The 19,691-nt window shown below is 50.9% G+C and overlaps 1 long non-coding RNA gene across 2 annotated transcripts; it reads left to right on the top strand.

Moving 5' to 3' along the window:
* The first annotated feature begins 347 nt into the window (after positions 1–347).
* On the top strand, positions 348–17,506 carry LOC123625763. Of its 2 annotated transcripts, none has more exons than XR_006730642.1 (5): positions 348–506; positions 10,922–11,613; positions 13,121–13,190; positions 16,903–17,064; positions 17,215–17,506. It is a non-coding gene; the product is annotated as an uncharacterized LOC123625763 (long non-coding RNA). The 2 variants fall into 2 exon arrangements; XR_006730641.1 differs by having other exon boundaries at positions 16,903–17,128.
* Positions 17,507–19,691: the final 2,185 nt, after the last annotated feature.

The following is a 19,691-nucleotide window of genomic DNA, read 5'->3' as shown; positions in this document are numbered from 1 at the left end:
AGAGGGATGACTTTCCACAGCCACGTGGTGCGGAGGAAACCCGACTTCGGCAGATGTCCAGCCCAACCACGCGGCTCCTCTCCCAGCGAGATCTGTGACACCCCGGGCCCCTTTGCTGTGTGTGACCCTCGAGTCTCATTCACGTGAAGTCCAGGGTGGGGGGTGATGGAATGTCCCTCTGTTTATTTCTGTTAAAATAGTCTTTGAATTATCTCGGCACGCGGCGTCGCAGCAACGCTCCTCTGGAGTTTGTTCAGATGAAAAAGTCACGTCACCGAAACTTTTATCAGCAGGACAGACGGGAGCGGAAACCAAGCGGGGACAGCCCCCCCCAGCCCGAGCTTCCTAGAAAATATTATTGTTCTCTGTGTGCAGCTGAAGCTCCGTCGAGCGGGGGCCGCTGGGGTTGGCAGCAAGATTCGAGGGGAGGGAGGGTTTAGAAGCTCCGGGATTGGGGCTGACGTTTTATTTTTCCCCACAAGACCTGCATGTGATCTACTTGCCAGGTAACATTCAAAGAAACTGTGGATTTAGTTAATATTCTTGGGGGTGGTTCACGGTTCACCCCAAGGGTATCTGAGAAGAAAGTTGGCCCCCCTGCCCCCTTTTAGTGTGTTTAAGAGGAAGAGTCAGTTTTCACGGGGCCTGGGCGGGGTTTCTCCTTCCCGATGACCTTTGGCTCTTCAGGTCATTACATATTTCCTGAACACACCTGAGTCCCGGCCACAGCCCGGCTGCACCGATGGCCTCTGCAGACGGGCTGGCTGGGCGGGGGATGTCGGTGAGGGATGAGCCGGACGCACGCCAGGAGGACCCAGGTAGGTGGGGACACGAGGGACAGAGCCTGGCTCCCTCCTGGTTCTGTGCGGCTCAGACACAGCCTCTAACTCTCCTCCTGAGCCAGAGGAGGCAGGTCTGTGGCCAGTGGGTAACAGATGGAGAATCCAGAGGACAGTGGGCGCCTGGCTCCCGGTCGGGTTCAGCCCAGGACACCGGCAGGTGTCCCCTCTCAGCCTGCCCCTTCCCTATTGAGTACATCTCATGTCCTGGAACATGACCCTGCAGTCCCCCCTGGCTGTCCGTCCCTCCCACCACCGGCATCCTCGACAGGGTTTGGAAAAACTGGAGTGTATTAAGATGTCAGCCCTGGGTGTGGCTCTGTTGTAAACCTCACGGAGAGGGGGGAAGGCAGACATGGTGAGTGGCCCATTTGCAGTTGTGAAATCACTTTAGAGTCCAAATCAGAGTTTCTTATCCAAAACAGAAAACACAGAAAATGACTTACCAAGGCAGCCCCAGAGCTGGCCTCAAGGGGCACGTGTGGAGCATGGCAGGCTGAGAGGGGACACAATATTGTTCCAGGAGGAGGAGCAGAGGCTGAGCACGAAGGGGGATGTCCCGTGGTCCAGTCTGGCTGGTCTCGGCTGTGGGATGCTGGGCTGTCACCCTGCGGGGACACTGAGTGCCAGGATATGGAGCCGGGGCTTTATTCCCACAGCAGCACTAGGGAGCCACAGAAGGTATTTCTGTAGGAGGAGGCAGCAGCATACAGAGTAGTGTAACAGTGAGAGCTAAGAGAGACATCCCCAAACTTTCTCAGTCCACCAGGACCTTAGCATCTTAGTAATATTTCCATGGTGCCCGAGGCCATAGGAAATACCCAACGGTTTCATTGATGGAGCAGTCAGGTCTAAATAATTTAACAGAAGTAATTTGCGTGGTGTCTGACAGATGCTGTTTTTCCTCAAAAAAGAAAAACATTTGCATAGTGTTATTATAAATCTGCTGTGTGCCCCATGGTACCTCGGGAACACACTTTGGGAACCATGGATCTGAGAGGTTATGGCGGCTGTGCACTGACTCCATGTGTTCTGCACTAAGTCAGAGTCACCATGCTGCTGCCTCAGTGTCCTCATTTCTACAGCAGGTGGATACGAGTCCCTCTCTCATTGGGGTCTCACATGGAATAAATGAAATGAAATGACACATTTAAAGATGGTAGCAGCCACTCTGTTACCTGCTTCACACTATGAATTCTTGTGCAGTGCACAACCTGCTCGAGGGGATGGGGTAGGAGTTCCATTAGGAGGCTCTGGGCTGGACGGTGGTCAGTGGGGATTCGGCTTAATCAAGGAGCTCTGCAAAATCCACCCGAACTCAAAGAATAAGCCCAAAATAGGAGAGTGTAAGGGGAATTAAAGGATCAGTGAGTTTTTCATTGTTTTTTTTTTTTTCCTGTTTTTAACCAAAGTCTTGCTCACTCGCGCCACCTGCAGGCCGATGGGGAAGCTACATGCTGAGGCCAAGTTAGAGCCATTTCTGCCCGAGGAACCTCAGTGGTTCTGTCCTGGCGGAATATTATAATTATCAGGGAACACTTAAAAAATATAAATATCTGAATTCCACCCAAAACCAAAAGCATAAAAAGTAAAATTAGGGGATGTGGCCCGGGTATCCGTGTTTTTTCTTTTTTTTAAAGAAAGCTCCATGGTAACCACATGGGCAGCCCGAGGGGACCAGGGCTGAATGGTGTCCTGTTAGGGCAGAGGTCAACCTAGCCATCCCCCTGTCGGAGCACACTTCATCTTCCAACCTGTCTCGGCAGCCCCGGCGGGGGCGAGCCTCTGTGCGCCGCGCCCGCCCCGGAGAATTCCTCCCATCAGAGCCGGAGAACCGGCATGGCTGGTGGTGGCGCGCACACTTTGGACTTTCATCCGTGTGCCAAATTGCCCTAAAGTGGCTCTGCTGATTTACACTCCCACCAATAAGAATGTTTCCCTAACACCTTCCCTCATACTTGATAATATCAAACTTTAATAATTCTGCCAATCTGATGAGCTTAATTTTTTTTTTTATATGGCACCAGTTAAAAAAGGCTGATGTAGACTTTACGCGCCAGTCTGGCGAGATCTCCGAGATAAGTCGTTGAGTGCAGGAGGCAGGTTGCAGGATGCATAAAAACACGGTTGGCAAAGGGACCGGAAGGGAGCCGCGGAGGACGGGGCGGTGTGACTCCAGCCACGACCCCACCCGCAGACGGCGCAGTGCGCAGCGCACACGTCCGTGCGCGGCGGGGAAGTGAGGAGAGCTCTTTGGGGGGGCGGGGAGCAGAGCGGACTAAGTGGGGAGGGGCTGCGGTCAACGCGATGTTATCCTTGCCTAGAAAGCTTTCACTTTTTACCAGGAAAATGGGATTAATGATATCATTAGAGGTTAAAATGTAAAAAGCTTAAGGGAAAATTCCACATGTGTGTGCGCGCTTGTGGGTATAAAGAGAGAGAGAGAGAGAGCCAGAGAGAGCCAGAGAGAAACGGTAAATGTAACACGGTGTTCCTGTTCGGGGCATCTCATTGAAGGGCATTCAGGAATTCTCTGTACCATCCTTGGAACTTTTCTATAATTCTGAAAGTATGTCAGAAGAAAACATTACTAAAACAACAACAACAAAAACCCTTAGAGCGATAAAGTAGATCCAGTTGCCAACGGCCTGGGGTCTGGGAGCCCCGGGAAGCGGAGCCTTTGAGGGGCCGAGGGCAGCCCGGCGGACGGGGACAGGGACCCGGGGCTGGCAGAGGGCAGGGCAGGCTGCGCGAATCTGCACCGCAGTCACGCCTGGGTGCGTCCTCGTCCCGCCGCCCACGGAGGACAGAGAGCAACTCCCTCTTCAAAGCCCATCCTGCATAAGTCAAAATGCCTCCTGGGACCGAGGTTCAAAGCGATTTTGGAGAAGATCTGTTTGGTGCCGCTGTTTGGCCCGGGGATTTGAGCGGATTACCAGAGCCCTGTGTTACAGGCAGCGGGTGACTCTGGGCCTCAGGTGCGAAAAGGCCTTTGATAAACCTGGGCTCTTCTGAGGCCCAGACAAATTGGGGACAAACCAGCTGGGCTGCCCAGGAGGGGGCCGGGCTGTCGACCCTTGCTTTCCATCTTAGGAAAACAAATACTCGGTATTGCACGGGCTGCGTAAACGCGTTAAAAGCATCTGGGCCTTCCTGCCTTTGCTGCAGCGCCGGGAAGCTTCTCGTTCTCAGCCAGCCTCCCGCGGGGCAGCCGGGAGGCCTGGGGTCCCCCTGGGGGGCGGGGGGCTCGGTCCCTGCGTGCACAGCTCAGCCCTGGGTTCCTTCCCTGACGAGTGGCTGGGGGCCTAATCTGTCTCGTCCTGGGGGCCGGGGCGCTACCTCGAGGGGACCAGGCCTTAGATGCGGCCAGGCCGGGGCGAGGCCGACCCCACTCCACCTGCCTCCCTCCACGGCACTGCTCCTGGGACGTGCCCGTGTCAGTTTATCCTCTGTGACTTCAGAGGGTTTGAGGCCTTCTCTTTGTCCGAAGATTAGTTCCTTGATCTCCGGTGCCACAGACCGGGCGGCTTAAACAATAGACGTTTGTTTCTCACTGTCCTGGAGGCCAGAAGTTCGAGGTCAAGGTGTCGGCAGTTGGTTCCACCCGAGGCCGTCTTCTCCCTGTGCGCGCACGTGTGGTGCCCTGTCCTCTTCTTGCAAGGACATCGGTCACATTGGAGGAGGGCCGCCTGGTGGCCTCATTTTACCCTAAACGCTGCTTAAGGGTCCTGTCCCCAAACAGTCACATTCTGGGGTCCCGAGTTAGGGTTCGACGTGAGAATCTGGGGGCACAGCGCGGCCCGCAGCGTGGGTGACTTGCCCGCGGCTGCCCCGCGAGTGACAGAGCCGGGACCCGCCAGGACCCGCCGGCCCCGTCGCCGCGGGGGATTGAGGAGGCCAGAGAGGGGACAGAGGGGCGGAAGGGCCGGAGTGGGGAGTCGGGGCCCAGCTGGGCGCGGGGCTCCCCACGCGCGTTCCCGACTCTCCACGCGCGGCCCCGACTCCCCACGCGCGGCCCCGACTCTCCACGCGCGTTCCCGACTCTCCACGCGCGTTCCCGGCGTCCGAGCAACTCGTGCCGACGCTGCCCCCTGGTGGCGCCGGGGGACCCTGCAGGCGCGCGGCGCGGGGATGCTCGCGCGGAGCCTGATGGGAGAATCCAGTCCCTGCGCAGTGCGCTTCCCCGGCGGCCGGGCGGGCGCGCCCGCGTCTCCCCGCGCCTGTGCGGATTCGGGTTCCGGGTCCAGGGCGCGGGAGCGGCCCCGCCTCCACACGACACCGTTTATCAGGCGTCGCCTCGTGCGGCTCCTGCGCTGGGCGGGTTCACAGGCGGGGCGCAGGGACCCGGCAGGGACGGGGGGGCAGGGACCGGGGGGCAGGGACCGGGCAGGGACGGGGCAGGGACGGGGCGCAGGGACCGGGAAGGGACCGGGAAGGGCCCGGGGCCCGGGGAGGAAACCGCGGGTCGGAGCCGGGATCGTCTGTGCAGCGCTGTGCCCCGGAGACAAACTGCTCGCCTCCTGCTGCCTCAGTTTCCACAGGCACAATGGCTGGCTGGCTGTTGGGGGTCGTGAGGAGTCAGAGAGACGGTGCGTCTGAAATGCTCAGGGTCGGACTCTGACCAGCGCGTTTTAGCAACTGCTAACCTTCGCGACGGCCCTCTAAGCAGCTGTTCTCGCGCCCCCTTACACGGTGAGCAGACGGCGTCGCCGTGGGTTAAATACGTCGCCTGAGCTCGCGTGGGTGGGTGAATGGCAGAGTCAGACCCAGGTGGGCCCGGACCAAACGCCTCCTCCTGAGTGGCCTCTCTGACCCCTTCCCTCCACTGACGTCCACGTGGTTTTCTCCCTTAGACTGAGTTTCTTCCATCGCCCCTTGTCGCCCACCCTGGAGTTCCACAGGAGAATGGAAAGTCCACGAGAGCAGGGGGTTTTGTCCTGTAGTTTTGCTGGAAAATGTTTAGTAACATGTTCTCTGGGGCAGGAAATGTGTCTATGAAATACACATTTATTGCACACGTACATATATACACACAGAATACATTTTACTAGTATAAACATTGTATAGTACACAATTTACAAAGAATTACAAAATATACAATCCTATTGATTATACATTCCACTAGAGGCAGTTAATTTTGGGGACATACCAAATGTCATTTTTGCCACACTCTTGAGTCCATAGCCAGTTCCAACATGAACTTTGGTTGGTATTTCCACAGATGAGGCAGGGGGTTCACAGCCTGCAGGGGGCTTTTATTTCCTTAGAAATTGGTCCATCACCTGCATCCACCCTCAGAACGTGAGCACCCCAAGGGCAGGCGTCGGGTGGCCACCATGAATTTCCGGTGTGCAGAGCTCACGAGCATAGGGCCCCTGGGTGTTTAGATGCCTGGCTCCGCCACATACTAACTTTGAACACTTTGGCAACTTATTGACTTTCTGTCCCCCAGTTTTCTCCTCTGTAAGTGAGATGAGTGGTCCCCATCCGGCAGGTTTGGTGTGAGGGTCCAGGGACCTGATCCAAGAACAGTGCTGATGATGGAGGCTGGCACGTACTAAGTGCTTAGTAAACGTTAGCTGTTGGACTTTTGTTGTAAAGGGGCTCAGTGCATCTTGAAAAATTGAATTGAAATTCCCAGGACAGACAATTCATCATTTTACAGCGAACAAGGCAGTGGCATTTAGGACACACAATGTTGTGCACCCACCATGTCCGTCTAGCTCAAAAACGCCATCATCACCCCAAAAGGAAGCCCAGGACCCACTAGCAGTCACCATGCATTCCTCCCCGCCCTTCGCCCCGACGCCACTGCCCTGCTTTCTGTCCCTGTGGATTTATTTAATCGGAGGATACTTCATATAAAGGAAGTCGTACAATGTGTGGCCTTCCGTGGCTTCTTTCAGTGAGCACGTTTGCAAGGTTCGGTCGTCTTGTAGCAGGTGTCAGAACTCCGTTCCTTTCTATGGCTGAATAATCTTCCATTGTGTGGATATATCACACTTTACCCATTCATCCCTTGTTTCCATCTTTTCTTAAGCAATTTTTTGTTGATGTATAACAGACACACATACTTTTGAGGCTCAAGTGATCATTTAATACATCCATATAATTTGTAAACATCAAACCAGCATACTTGGGATATCAGTCATTTTAAATATGTGTCTTTTCTTTGTATTAGAAACATTCGAATGATTCTCTCCTAGCTATTGTGAAATATCCAATAGATTATTGTAAACTATAGTCACCTTCCTCTTCTGTCAAACACTAGGTCTTATTTCCTCTATGAAAGTGTATCTGTGCCCATTTACCCATCTTTCAGCGATTGTGAGTAGTGTTGCTGTGAATATGTTGTATTTGTTTGAGACCCTGTTTTCAGTTCTTTTCTGTACCTGCCTAGGAGTGGAATTGCTGGGTTGGGTGGTAATTCTGTGTTTAACTTTCGGAGGAACCACCAGACTGTGTCTCGTGGTGGCTGCACTGTTGCACATTCCCACCGGTAATGTAGTGGGGGAGGGGCCTGTCTCCAGATCCTTCCAGACACTTGTCCTTATCTGCCTTTTTGATCATAGCCATCTCAGGGAGTGTGAAGTGGTATCTCATTGGGGCTTTGATTTGCATTTCCCTAATGACTTAATGATGTTGAGCATCTTTTCATGTGTTTATTGGCCATTTGTATATCTTCTTTGGGGAAATGGCTACTGAAGTCATTTGCCTATTTTAAAATCGGGCTGTTGTCTTTTGTGCAGCACGTTCTTGTGGAGTGAACGAACTGCCTTTGCCCTGCTGGTTTGCATGTGACCTCCCAGTCCTCGATCCCTCCCAAGTCCCTCCCGGCCTGGGGCACCCACGATGTCACCGGCCCCTGCAGGCATTGCAGAGAGTAGGTGACAGTGTTATTAACCTCGCCTGTGTCTCACTCCCCCAGACCTGCAGAACAGCCTAATAACACCCTTCTCGCAGGGCTGTCATTATAAAGGACTTCGCTGAGCCCATTCCCAGGCTGCCTTAAATGCCTTCTCATCCCAGCGACACTCATTAAATCATTAATATTTCTAAGTGCTTTGAGATGCTAAGATGAAAAGAATGGTATCGGGCCAGTATGTTATTATCTGGATTGCTTCCCAAGGGAGGACACTTTGTCATTTTTTTCCACACTGGTGGGGCAGGAAGGGGGAGATGCCCAACTTGAAGGCTGACTTGTCTCTTTGGTTCCCATCTAGAAAGATGTTTCTTGCCTGATCGGAACCATCAGACTTCTCTAGCAGGACTGCAGGGGTCCGGGAAGCTCGCTCTGGGTCCCAGTTTACGTGAAAACAGACGTGGGGGCCCTGCCAGGGGCTCAGGCACCCGTCACCCTCAGAGCCCCACGTCAGCCCGCCCCGCAGGGTGGTTATGTACAGAGACCTCATGCTGCTCCTCCCCACGGCTGTTTTTGTTTCCGTTCTTCTCTCTCTGGACTTCAGGAAAGCGCATATACTAGGCTGCTTGTTAATGTGGTGGGTGTAGTTGTGGGTATAATAACCGTCTCTTCTCCTGTGGGTGTTTGGGATAAAATTAATTAAGGTCCATTTCAACAAGCATGGATGGAACAGCTGCTGTGAGCCAGGCCCCTGGGGCCAGCACAGTGATGGGACAGACTTGTGTTTTCCCCTCATGATGCCCCTGCAGGGAGGGGACACAAGACAAAGAGTCACGTGAAGGGGTCTGACACAGGGCATTGGGAGGGAGGAACATGGGGGGCACCACTAGTCAGCAAAGTCCTCGTGTCTGAATTACTTCATGTGCCACAGGGCCCTCCACACTCATCTGTGTTGAAGCCTGTGCCAGAAGGGCTGTTTTTAAGGCTTAATCATACCCCACTGTGCACAGACAGCATGTTTTGTTTATCCGTTCATCTGTCAGTGGACGCTGGGTCATTTTCATCTTGTGAAATAATGCCGCTATGAACACAGGTGTACAAATACCTGTTTGAGTCCCCAGCTTTCAATTCTTTTGAGTCTATACCCAGAAGTGGAATTGCTGGATCTATGGTGATTCTCTATTTAATCTTTTGAGGAACTGCCATGGTGTTTTCCACAGTGGCTGCGACATTTTGCATTCCCACCAGCAAGGCACAGGGTTGCTGTGCAGTTTCTCCTCATCCTCGCCAGCACTTGTTTCCTGCTCTTTTTGTTTCTAAATAGCTATCCTCATGGGTGTGACGTACGACACTTTTACAGATCATCCTTCTATTTTTCCTCCTCCTTTATTTAGGAATTTGGATCTAAAATGTCAGTAAATCTCTGTGAAAGAGAGAGTTGTTTCTATAACAACATTATAGAAAAATCACGAGAAATAAAGATCAATCCAGGAGGTACAACTGTTCTTCCTTCCTCCCTCCCAGCTGTCTTTGCCCTGTGGATTCATATAAAACACATTTCTTAATCCTGAAGGATTCCCCTCCAGATTTATTATTTATTATTCATTACTGCCAATTTTTAGCATACAGAAAACAGAGAAGCTTTGCTTTCTATTCTGAACATGCAATTCCTCAAGAAGACTTTGCTCTTTTGCTCACTGGGTGAGGTACTTGTGTGACCAATTGGAGGGAGGAGAAATAGCGCCCAGGAAACCTCCTGTCCTGCAAAGTGAAGACACAAAACAAAACAAATCCCCTCCCCCCCACTCCCGGGACCTGTTCTAACCAAACCAAGGCCCTTTAGTGCAGATTTTTTTTTTAAAGGCAGGAATCAAAGCTGCTCGCGTGGCACCTGGGGGAGCTGCTCTGCTCAGGGAGGGTCCTGTGGCCTCCTCTGATGTCTCGGATCGGTGGCCCTGGAGGAGCTGGTTCCCCGGGGTCCTGTGCCTGAGTAGCCCCCCATCCCCCGGCGCCCTGGGAGTCCCCGCTGGAGTGAGCTGCTAGACAAAGAGGTTGTCGACATCACGACCCACGCCAGGCTCTCTGGGCCTGGGAAAGAAACGAGCCACTAATTGGCCTCCGTGGCGGGCGAGTGGGGCCCCCGCGATGTGAGTCTGCCACACGGTGCCTCCGGCTCGGCCTGCCCGCTCGCGACGCGCCATTAACGTCTCTCTCCTGAGGGCTCTAATAAGCAGAGGCCACACCTGCTGAATAAGGCGGCTGGGTCTGCGGCTCTTTCATCGTCGGCCTTTCAGCCGGATGGACGCGCGCGCTTTGCAGAGCGAGGCCCCACGGAGCGCTGCGGGCCTGGGCGGGTCCCGCTCGCAGCGCGGGTCGCTTCTCACAGCAGCTGAGCCACGACTTCAAGGCACAGGGCCCCTCCGACTTCCATCACGCGGGTCTCCAGGGGAGAATTTCCCTGCAAAGAATTTCTTAGAATTAATGTCTGCGCTTGGTCTCACCTCCGCTGATAAATTGGGACTGTGGCTTAAACTGTTCCTAGAGGATATTCCGAGAATACCGGATAATTTTATAAATAAGGATGGATTTGGGGGCGTGTGCTCAGTGTGTGTGTTCTGAGTCTGGTGCTTGGTTTCAGGGCTCGAGGACCCCCAGGTCTCAGGCGGGAGGAGGTGACAGCCACAGGAGGCCCATTATCCGTGGGGGGGGGGACACACCCAAGAGCCCCAGCGGATGCCTGAATCCGAGGATGGTACCGAACCTGTGTCTCCTAAGCACAAATTTCTTTTTCCTTCTTCACGATTTCACAGATGGAAGATTCATTCTTACCATAGATCTTAGCAGCCACAGCATACGATTTTTTTCCCTCATTAAGTTGAGAACATCCACCTGTTTGCTTTAAATAAGCAATTTACAGCCTCTCTTTGGCTTATCCAAACTGCCGGCATCACTCCTCTTGCACCATGGGGCTGTTCTGAAGTCAAACAAGGGTTCCTTGAACTCAGGGGACACCACGACAGTCCGTCTGAGAACCCAGATGGCCGCTAAGTGAGTCACAGGTGGGCGGTGTAGACACTGAGGATGTGCAGGACGAAGGCAGATTCACATCCCCGCAGCACGGAGTGGGCCGGTGCGAGATTTCACCAGGCTACTCAGAATGGTGCACAATTTAAAACTGAAGAATTCTTTATTTCTAGAATTTTCTGTTTCATATTTTCAGACTGTGGCTGGCCACGGGTAAATGGAATCGTAGATAAGGGGGGACTACTGCATCATCTCAGCAATGCTGACGTGCTTGGGGCAGAAGAGGGACCACTCCCCACGTCGGGACCCGAACAGTCCAGCTGTGAGCTGACCTCCCTTTCTGGCCAGGACAGAGGGAGTCTCGCTTCTTCTCTTTGTTTCCCGTTGACTCGGAAGGTCGACTCTGAGCATCTTCCACACTCAAAATCAGCATTTCCACCCTGCTGAAGCACCAGGCACTTCTACTGTCTTTGCAACTAAAAAAAATCTGGGAATTCTGGAAGATATGATTGATTTGCAGTTACGGTCTGATTGAGCCAAGAATCATTAGCACAAGCCCTGCTCGTATTCAACATGACGTCCAATTAATTCATCCAAGGATGATGTACCTGGTGCCTGCGTGGTGCAAAGCTGCTGAGTCAGGTGCTGAGCCGGCTCTCACGTGGCAGGGATGGGGACCGTCCCAGGGACTTCCTGGGCTGCAGACGGTGAGAGGAGCTTGACCACCAGGTCACATATAAATGACTCTAATGTGAAGAAGATTACAATAAATGCTACAAAAGAGGTATGAACCAGGAATTTCAGTTATTTCCACCGGAGGGATGAGAAGCGGGTCCTCATGGATTTCCTTCCAAAATGCCATCCAAAGGGGTAAAAGTAGGAAAACAAGTGAGTGTAAATGAATTCTTTTCCTAAGCATTTTCTCTGTTTCTTTTAACAGGAACTCTTTCACAAAGTAGCCTTACAGGGACAAGAGTTACAATGTTTACATTTACATGTAAGTCATATATTAATATATAGACACAGTTGCAGAGGGCATCGAAGTGGAAACCATAGAGGGAGTGACTTAGAAATCGAGCGCTGGACCTCAGAAATATTTTTTGGGGAAAATTAATTCATCATTACAGTATAGAACTTTAAGGTCTTGTTAAAGTAGATTAATAGGAATTTTTTTTTTTGGTAAATTAAATATATTGTACTCTATAATTTAGTTGGAAATCATGTATGCTATAATCTGCTAGTTAATCTACTAAGAAAAGGATATAAAACCACACAGCTAAAAGGAAACATATTGGTTTTGGTAAATTCTGCTAAAGCCACATTATGCTAAGATTAAATCTCAAAGGTTAGTAAAATGATACTGAGTCTATCTTTCTTCATCTGTGTGGCCTCTTTTGGTTGTTCATTTGTTTATTGTTGTTGTAGTAATAAATCTACTGTCGTGGTAAAACCCAGATGGTTCATTGTGTTTCAAAGCATTTTGTTAGAGTCCTTTGCTATTTTTTCCTTGAAAATAAAGTTATTTTCAAGGAAGAATGCCTTGGCTGTGTCCCTAATTCTAACCATATCAATATAGTTTTTAGGTTGGTTGCTTTTAATAGTGTTAGATCAACACAGTCCCAGATCATAGGTTAATGATCACAAGGTTGCTGGGAAAAAATTGATCTCTAATGAAAAATATGTTATCACGTTTAATGGCCAAGTACAGTTTTCTGCAACAATCATTCTATGCAGCATAATTTTCTATAAGAAGATTTCTGATTTCTGTGACCTCGGGTGAAATGAGTGAGGCACTTTGCCTCAGGGACAAAAGTTCAAATGAATTCGAAATATCCATGATGCACAAAATACCAAAATTTTAAATCAGGGTCATTGCGGAAGCTGAGCCATGCTGGAGTCTGAGGCCAAGAGAGAGACATGTGGGCACAAGCTCATCACAAATATTTTCCAAATCACCTTCACTGCATGTCTGAGCTTCAGCGGAGAGACTGGTTGTGGTTGACAACCCCTCTTGACCACGTGATGATCTTAAATAGTGTCTAATTAACCTAAGGGAAGTAAAATGATAATGAATTCTGTTTTGGTATAAATAAAATGTTCATATTTAAAGTAATGCCGTAAGTTTCCATACAGCTTTTCAATAGTTTATCTACTTTAACGTTCTGGAAAAAAAATAACCATTAAAAACCACATAAAATTAGGTGTCTAGATGCTCATTTTTCCTTTTGCCCCAGGCATGATCATGGCGATTAAAACCAGTCTGTCAACAGAAGGAGAGAGTTCTTTCTCTCTTAAGTAACTTTGGATAATAAGACCCAGAAAAAGTATGTATTTGCCTGAAATGTTATATTAACTGATATGCAAATATTTACTAACCTTCCTTCTAATCTTGCAGAGGGATTTGTGTTTTCAAAACCTACGTCCACCGAAAAAAAGCGTGCATCACCTGCTTTGTATTCCCTCAAGTAAGTAGAAACTTGTGGCCAATGGTTTTAAAATCAGTTTGAATCAAGGCTAAACCAAGATATCTGTTGCCTTTGATAACCCACGTTCATGTTACCAATGACGATAAAACCCAGAATTTGCTCACCAAGTGCCTGTTCTGAGGATTGCCACAAGAGGGCAGCATCACCAATCCTTTGACCAGGCACCTGTGCTAAGGTGCGTCGGATCCAGGTACGCTCAGGGAAGTTTCCTCCTTGTTCAAATTGGAGGGGACTGAAATATGCTCCTATTACCCTGTCCTTTCAAAGCCTACGACATTAAGCTTGAACCTATCATCACACATATTATCATAGCACTTATTTTCTTGCTTGTGAGCTACACATTACGGTGGTAATATATTTAAATCCAAAATGTTAGGGACATAACCCCATGCCCACCTCTGGTGGGTTACGTGGTCTATAGCTTGTGAATTTTGTTATGAAAAATATGAAAAGGATGTGAAACTTGCCCCTTTGCTGTAACATTTGGTGTTGCTGACAGCACGCTGGGTGGGCAGTATGATCCACTATTCTTCATGTTTGGCTCTGAGCCCTTTTTGGAGACTTTTTGGGGGAGACGAGGGAAGGGAACCTGCCCCCTGTGTTGATCTGGGCGTCTTCTCCCCAGAGCTCACGTGCTCACGCTGTGACTCGCTGGCTCTGCGGGCGATATTTTGTATGAGCACCAAGCATCCTCTGAGGTCTCCAGCGTGCCGTCCCGAACCGCAGGCTTCTGCGCTGCGGGGATCCGGGATGCACTTTAGATCCTCACCTGGGAGAAAACGCCAACCCTCGGATGCTTCCGCTGTTTCTCCCGGCAGCGTCAGTGCAGAGAGGAGGGGATTGTTTTTTTGCACCGGAAGCCAGTGCACCGTTGCTAAATTCGTGAGTGTCCAGAGGCGGTTATGAGGCTGCAAGAGTGGCCTCCTGGTCCTAGATTGTGGCACGTCCTGGCTTCCCTGCTGCTGACCACGGCAGCGACGGGGACTCTCCCAGAGGGCCGATTCTGTGGGATTGTCCTGGGAGCTACTTCGGGAGGTCTCGGTTGATGGCTGCTGTGCCTGTAAGCATCCGATTCCCTCTATTAAATCCTCTTTCTACCCAAGCAGCCATTGAACCTTGACAGTGACAGGTGCTGAGCGTAGGGCAGGGCTTGGCAAACTGCTACTGTCCAGAGCCAGATAGTAAATAATTTAGGCCTTGTGGGACTTACTGTCTCTGTCCCAACAACTCAACTCTGCTGTTATATCGCAAAAGGCTATGGGTGTCCTCCTAGACAAAGAGTAGTTTTCCACCGAAGCACCGTTGTTTTCTGCACATGGCAATTAGACAGCTAGTATTTGATAAATTAATCCACATGAAGTGCTTAGAACAGATCTGAACTCACTCTCTGTAATAAAACTGCTGAACACAGAGCTGGCCTCAGAGGCACCCAGGAAGAAACGAATGAACAAAAGAACAAATGAATAAATGAATGGCCACCATCCCTGACTCCCTGCCCAGAAGTTCATGCTTCTGGGTGACCAGTCAGTTGTTGCCAAGATGAACGAAGACATCTCAAGGGGTAAAAGAGAATTCAGAGGAAGAACATGCTGAGGTCATTGGAAACAGTTTGGATTTCGTTACTAGTCATACATTGCTGGTTGGTGCCTGACGTTTTTGACATAAACCATCGGTGTTTCCTGATTTTTAGTGCCCTACCAAGTAAGGAAATGCACAACTGAAAAAAAAAAAGTTTCGAAGTCTATCCACTCTTATTTACTGCACATGTGGCAACTTGATGCTTGAGATTCTGTGCCTAGATCAGACTTGCCAATTGTTTTAAAACAGACTTTATTGAGGTAAAATTCACAGGCAATAAATCTCACGTATCTTAGGTATAATTCCATGAGTTTCGAGTAATGTAGACACTCCAGTAACCATGACAACAGTAAAGACGTGAAAGAGCACTCTTGTTACCCCAAAGTTCTGTGTCTATTCACCCCCCACTTTAGACAACCCCATTCTGCGTCCTGTCGTCAGAGATTAGATTTACCTTTCTAGAAATTTACATATGTGGAATCATGTAGTATATACCCTTTTCTTGGTCTGGCATCTTTTGCTCAGAACAGTGTTTTGAGCTTATTCAAGGAGGGTGTGTGTAACTTCTTTCTGTGTTTAAACTGACCTGAAGTAGACAACTCCGGCACAACTGCCGTCACTCAGAGGTATCACTTAACGGGCTGCACGAGGATTTCTTTGCAGACCCGCTACAGACGGCGTCGCTTAGCCAAGCTCACGAACCCGGAAGCTATTGGGGTGCGCAGTTTGCATAGAGAAGTCCTCGCCTGGCTCCGAATGTCCCTGTCACCGACTCTATTATTTCAGAAAGTGTATTCCAGGAGCAGCGAATTCCACAGTTATTCTAATTCTTTCACATTTTATGGCGGGGCCGAACCAGCCGTAAAACAGATCGACAGATATAGGGAAAACAAAATCCTATATTTCACCAGCTAATGACATTATTTCACTTCACGTCCGCACCGGGGGCTGATGAATTGTCCTGACATTTCTGAACCTGGACATCCTCCTCGGCTCCGGAGATGAAACACTGCGGAATCGATGACAGGACGCCCACGGCCGGCCCATTTAATCTCCCTAAATTACTCCCTATTCATTTTCCTTGATGATGGCTTTATTTAATGAGGGCTGTATTTTCCGGTCTCAGGCTGCACAATGACACCTAGAGGCCAAACTGCTCGGAGTCAGTTATAGAAGGGCGAGACGAGTTGATCTGAAACCCCAACTTCCTGTCGGATGGCTTTAGGCTCTGGGCCACAGGCTACTAAATTAACTCACACAACAAACATTTATCCAGCGCCAAGTATGCCCGAGACACTGGGCTAACCGCTCAGCCTGCAAAGATGCATTGCTCCTGAAGGACTAAAACTGTAGCAGGAAATCTTTTTCGTTTTTGCAAAAGAAGAGTGTCTTGCTCAGCTGCTGTGGTCAGCACTTAATAGAAGGTACAAGCTGTTCCTCAAATTAATCTACGGATTCAGTGGAGTCGCAGAGGAAATCCCAGTTTGAGGAAATAGGAAAGGCTTGTCTGGAAGACTTATGTCCACAGATAACCAAGAAAGAATGGACAGGCTGGGAGAAGGTGTGGAGCAGGGGACAAACACTGAGGGGAAGGACTGGGATGTCCAAGGAGCAACATGACAATATTGCCCTGCAACGAGACACAAACCCCTTTCTTGTTTCTCCCTCAAATGGCCCTTAAAACACTGCGGCCTTATTCGTGTTTCTGGAGCTGGGTCTGAGTTTTCAGGAAGCAGGTGGGCAGGGGATTGAGGAGATACTGATGCCTACACCTGGTCTTAAGTGGTGTCCTTGAGGTGGCTTTTGAATGTTTTAAGTTGTAAATTAAAAACCAAAACCAAAACACACACAGAAAGCAATTGATCCCTTAACTTACAAACTCATCTAATAAATTTTATCGGTTTATACGTGCATCGAGCAAAATTTCACATTATGCTTTAAGTAAACCTTTGAAGCTTTATTAATTAAATTTCATTATGCATTTTTCACAGCATGCGTTAACGGAATTGTCTCATCTTTAAAAATACTCCTGTTCGAATGAGTCGTCAGTTCTCTTAAACATCTCAAATGATATAACTAGGGTTTAAATTTCCTGGCTTCTTAAACTTTCCAGCTTAAAATCATGAGCCCCAATCAAGCACCCGCAGACTCACACATTTTCAGCTGGAATCGCCGGGCTGGTTGAAACTCTGTAGCAAACACAGAGCATGCCAGGGGGCATCTCTGGGCTTCGCTCTGGGCTCATCATGACCCGCCTCGCCGGACTGCGGAGCTGGTGAGGTGACATCCTTCCCAGGGGCCGGGCACCGTGGGAGCTGATGTCTCGGTGCAGGACAGAGGTAACCCTGCGACTGCCGCGTGTCCTCACTGCTGTCTTGGGTTGTCACTGAATTCTTACATTTTCGGTTTGTGATGTGCCACCCAGAGAGCCACTGAACGGCCAGACAGGCTTGCTGAGCACAGACGACCTTCCCGCAGCAATACCCTCGGCGGACACGGGGTGGCAGCATCGCCCCACATCTCGGCCCCTGCACCAGCCTCTGCGTCACCCGCAGGTGCTGGGCCACACCCGGCACTCCCCTACCCTGGCTGTGGCCTGACCTTGAAGTGTCCTTGTCTGGCAAGACACCCTCCCCTCCCTTCTCTGCTTCATGTCCTCTCCCCGAATGCTGACACCCCCAGCCCCGAGCGGTTTATCTCAGGGTCTGGAGGGCAAAGGCGGGGGGCTGTCCTCCGAGCCCAGGACGGCGTTTGTGGCCCCGTGTCCGCCGAGGCCCTCGCAGGCTGCAACCCCCCCCCCCCCCCCCCGGCCCGCCCGGCGGTTGGTCACATCTGGCCCGGACGGGCTCACGTTCACACGCACCTGGCGTGAAGGGGCGGAGGTCACCCTCGGCCGTGTGAGCGGGCCTGGCGCCCTCAGCCGAAGGCCTAAGGAGCAAAAACGCAGGCTCCCCAGAGAAGAAGGAGTTACCGAAATCCTGCCTCAGTTTCCAGCCTGCTGACTCGCCCGACAGATGGTCAGACCCACAGGTAAGAGTCAATTTCTTAATATGTTTCTGTCTATTTATCCATTATCCATGTATCCATCTGCCCGTCCATTTATCATCTATCAGTTATCTCTACCTGTCATGATCATCCGCCATGTGTCCCCCCCCATCCCACGGGTCCCACCCCCTGGAGCGGCCCGGCGGAGCAGGAATATGCCGCGTTCCCACCAGGGACCCTGGCTCCGAGCCCCTGGCCACACTGTTTGCTTCCCGCCTCTTGGAAGACGATTTTGAACCAGGATGTACCCTTTTGCACACACTCGCATGGCAGGGATTTGTGTAGATGTTTAGGATTTTCCGAACCAAGTTGTGCCTGCCCCGCGAGGGACCGACGGGGAACTCTCCAGTTCCACCTGCGTCGCCGCGGGAGGCGGGCGGCCCCTGCGTGGCACAAGCTGCCCGGGCGGCTCCGCAGGTGCCCTCGGAGGGCGAGGCCCGCAAGACAAGGGAAGGTAGGGACGTGACAGGTAATTCCTGGACAGCTCGGCCGATTTCACGGTGAGGAGACGCCTATGGGGGCCGGGCAGAGGCGTGGCCGGCTGTGCGCACCGTGCACCGTGCGAGGGGGGCACAGGCTTTGCTGGACGTCCCGCTGCCTCTGCCTCAGCGTCCCCCAGCGCTCTCGCGTCTCCCCGCTGTAATCCGCCCTCCCCACACCTGTGCCGCGCGGGTCCTGCAGGGATTCTGCCTTCGTGAGTGTGATTACTGTCAGTGTTAGGTAGACGGTTAGATCTCTGGCTGTTCTCGGGACAAGGGCTCCCTGCCTTGGTGCTGTCTCCAGCAATTGCTGCACCCGGGAAGAAGGATGGGGGCGGGCACTCCATTTTGGTGCTGTCCCACCCCCAATCCCATCCCAGCAACTGCTCCACCTGGGGAAGGAGGGGAGGCTTTGTCAATGCGGGAATCCCCCAGCCCAGGCATGGTAGGATTTAGAAAGTGGCCTGGAGTAACCTAAGGGTAATTATTATGTCGTTAGCCTGAATCTGCATTGTGGTTCACCGCCCACCCAAGGTGGGCTTTCTACGAGGGAGCTCCTATGTGCAGATGGAATTTTGAGGACCCCTGTTGATCATTTTGTAACATCCCACGCCTCTCGAGAGCACCGCCCCCTCCACGGGGCTAATGAAAGGAAACAATCTGAGCAGTCAGGAGGAAGTGAGTCAGTCCATCAGTGAGTGAGTGGGTCTCTCTCTACTCACAGAGACAGACCCATTTTGTTCTAGAATAAAGAGCTGCTGGTGTAAAACTGCTCCCTGCCTGACATTGCTCCGTCATGTTGGCCTTGCAGGTGATTTTTCCAAGCAAGGAGTCAGAGGACCAGGATAACAGTCTGGACCTGACACTCTGGTGTGTCTGGTCACTCTTTGGCCAAGAGCACACCAAGAACTGAGGGCTGACTCCCCCCTGACACCTGTGGTGCCGAAACCGGAGATTCTGACACGACGGGAGCTGAATCTCCTAACAGAATAGTCCTAAGAAGTCCAGAAATTACCTTGAGTGTGAGGGGTGGGGGTGGGGTACAGGAAGTGAGGGGGAGGCTTCAACTTTCCATTTCTGCGACCGTAACCCCAGCCCCCATCCTGCACAGCTTGGAGGTGGTACCTTCCATAGCTTGGATCGATACTTTGTTGATATGATTTAAATCCTGTAAAATAAATTATCTTATATAACAAGCAAAAAAAAAAAACCCTCAAGTGTGTTATATTTTTAAGGAAATGATGCTGCAAGACCTTTATATAGCTTCAGGGGGGTATTGAGTAATTACGTAACACTTATAGAAATGTTCTACTTTTAATGATGCTCATGAAAAAAAATAGGTCCTCAATTTCTCTTGCTGCATCGTCGCCTGCTGATT

This window comes from Lemur catta, chromosome 21 (assembly GCF_020740605.2).
Source record: "Lemur catta isolate mLemCat1 chromosome 21, mLemCat1.pri, whole genome shotgun sequence".
NCBI classification, from domain to species: Eukaryota; Metazoa; Chordata; class Mammalia; order Primates; family Lemuridae; genus Lemur; species Lemur catta.
The sequence above is the reverse complement of the archived record's forward strand: the minus strand, read 5'-3'. Positions and strand labels throughout refer to the sequence as shown.